Raw genomic sequence first — 3,161 nt, 5'->3', positions numbered from 1 at the left:
ATTAGTTTGGGTTAACACTTTCGAAATTTATTTGCAGGAGCCATATTAATTGCTTATAGGATTTTGCTTCCTAGCTGAGATTGAATTCAAGAGATTCAGATTACTAATCTGGGGGCACGGGAGTGCCCCCGCCAAGATGAGACAAGCGAAGCGCGCACGGGCACTACCTACCTTTTCTCGAAACGTTTCGTCGTATTTTGCACCCTCGTTACTTTGGTTCGGATAATGCCAGATAGTTGAAATTTTGCAGATATAATGGCATGAGTATAATTATTAAATGCGGAAAGTTTGAATATTGTTACTATTATACTTTAGATTTTATAGGTGTCCAAAACCCACATTTCTGGAACTGACTCACCGATCATCAAAATTGTTAGGGTACTTACTGAAGTCTGAGAAAGCTGAAATTTGGTATCTAACCTACTATTAGTACAGAAACAACAAACAAATTATCAAACCCAACCTAACCTATCCCATCCCCTTGATATAGAGGGTGGATGTTAGTATGAGATATCCCCGTTTCTTAAGCTAGATACAAAATAAAAAATGGTATAAAATGTCATTTTTATTTGTCACGAGTATGTGACTAATAAAAAGTTAGCTATGAGAGACCACAGACTCACAGAAAACCGGCGTGAAACAGCGCTTGCGCTGTGTTTCGTCTAGTGAGTGAGTTTAGCGGAGACCCAACAGTGAAGTGTGAACCCTACATCTTATTCCCTATCCCTATGTTTACTTAGAGCGACCGCAAACTTACAATTTCAAGTTGGCCAACTGAATCGCAGTTCACAAAGTATACCAATAGCTATAGCGACTTATGAGAGCTAAATAACAATTGGACAACTAAATAATAATTGGACACCAATCGTATTAAAACCGTGACTCCTTTCCGATTACCTACAATAATTAAAAAGTTTTCCAATTAAATTATTGTGATACTACCATATACTACGCAATTTAGTTGTACGCAGTATGATAGTCGGCCAACTTGCGTATATCTGCGGTGACCCTTAAGGGTAAACTTGAAATAGATTAAAAATAGATTCATTATTAGGAATTTTAGGATGTAAACAACATCGGTTAGTTTAAAGTGGGAAACATTACCGTGGCGTCCAACAGCGACATCTCTTGTTGACTAGAGTGCATTATCACCTATACAGACAGACAGATAGACAGACAGACGGACGGACGGACGGACGGACGGACAGACAGACAGACAGACAGACAGACAGACAGACAGACAGACAGACAGACAGACAGACAGACAGACAGACAGACATACAGACAGACAGACAGACAGTAGTAATAGGGTCCCGTTTTTACCCTTTGGGTACGGAAACCTAAAATTAATAAGGTGAAGGTTTATAATATTATTAAGATAGTCGGTAAGTCACTACGGTAGTTACGTCTTTTGTGCTACGGCCGGCCGTCGTATTTGATGTACGAAAAAATTGACTCTGACGTAGCGCTGCAAGTGAGGAGTAATATTGTGCAATTAGCAATATGTTGTAGATCAAGTGTCAGCTGCACGAGGAGCTGACACATCTCTACACATAAGTTAAAATGGGTGGCTTGGCCATTTTGTTATTCGTTATGCTATGGGCTTTGAATTAAACATATTACTTTTCTGTTGTACTTAATAACTTTTATATTTACTGTAACAAAATGGCCAAGCCACCCATTTTAACTTATGTGTAGAGATTTTAAATGCTTCTCGTGCAGCTGACACATTATATTATGAAGTATTTTGCCGCGACTTTCGTGTAAAATTAAGGTTTTTAGATTTAGGGCTGAGTATGTAAGGTTAAAAACTTGGCTCTACATGAGATCTCACTACTTTTTGACACCACGAACTATATGTTCTCATCCTGGCAACATTTTTACATGAAAATGTTTTTGATGGGATAATATTATATGGAACATTGCATATGACATTGTAAAATAATTAATATCTAAATCCTATTATTTATTATAATTATCAGTTATATTTTTAAGAATTTTTCCAATTGATAAAAAACTTGAAGTATCTGTGTTAATAAAAATTATATACTTTATTAAAAACTTTTATTTAACTTGCTCTGTATGTATGTATACAGTATACAGTAATGTTGCGGTGGAATTTTGGAACACAATTTTGAAGTAGATATATTTTTTAAGTTAGTGTCAAATCCTATTCCGCTCCAAGGACCATAAACAATGAACATTGTTAAAGTTACGTAGACGTTCCGCAGCAACTAAATTATAGTTACGGGACTCTTCACCAGATTTATTAACATTTTTTTATATTAATATATTTATTTCATAAGCGTACTTGTGTGTGGTTCTATTTTTTCATTTACACATTGTTCATTCACTTCACTTTTATGGTGCGTCAAGAAAGTGAAGAAATTAAAAAGTGCCAACATCGTGGTGTCATCCCTTTTTTTTCTTAGATTGATTTGAAAGGCACGCTGCACTACAAAGTACAAACACTCCATGAAAGTGTAGTCATTGTTTGCGTAATTTTACAATTTTTATCTGTACCTATTTATCAATTATTGTGTGTAATTTTGTGTTTCCTAAGCTGATATTGCTGCGACGTGATGTCAGCAGCATGAAGAAATAGGATAACATAATATTATAATGTGATAGTATGTAACGTAGATGTAACGACATGATGCTCGGTATATCCCAGAGATTTGTAGTTTTTCCTGAAGGGATTCGTCAAAATTTTGGGAAGAGACTTACATGGGTTTCATTAGGTGTAACATGTTTTACCTACTTATGTTACTTACAATGCTAGATTTTCTGATAGTCGTCAGTCATTACTAGACATCGGATTATATGCAATATCAAAGTGCCGAAATATGCATACAAGTATGCACGATAAATGGCCGAAATATGCACAAAATATGCACAGTCAAAAGTCCCTTATTATTAAAAAAAAATTAAGAGCTCTCCGGTGGTGGAAATCCAGTATTTTACATTTTTTATACAGCACCAATGATAATTTTCTATCAACATTTTCAGATTCAGCAATCTGAAAGTTTAATAAATCGGTAACTACTTTATTCAAATTTTTTACTAATGTTCCCAACTACAAAGAAAAATGTTGTTTCTAGAAATATATTGTACCTATAAAAAAATACACATTTAAATGGGGACGGAGCCACCTGCCTCTG

This window comes from Aricia agestis, chromosome Z, assembly GCF_905147365.1.
Source record: "Aricia agestis chromosome Z, ilAriAges1.1, whole genome shotgun sequence".
Taxonomy (NCBI): Eukaryota; Metazoa; Arthropoda; class Insecta; order Lepidoptera; family Lycaenidae; genus Aricia; species Aricia agestis.
This window is presented reverse-complemented; position numbering follows the sequence as displayed.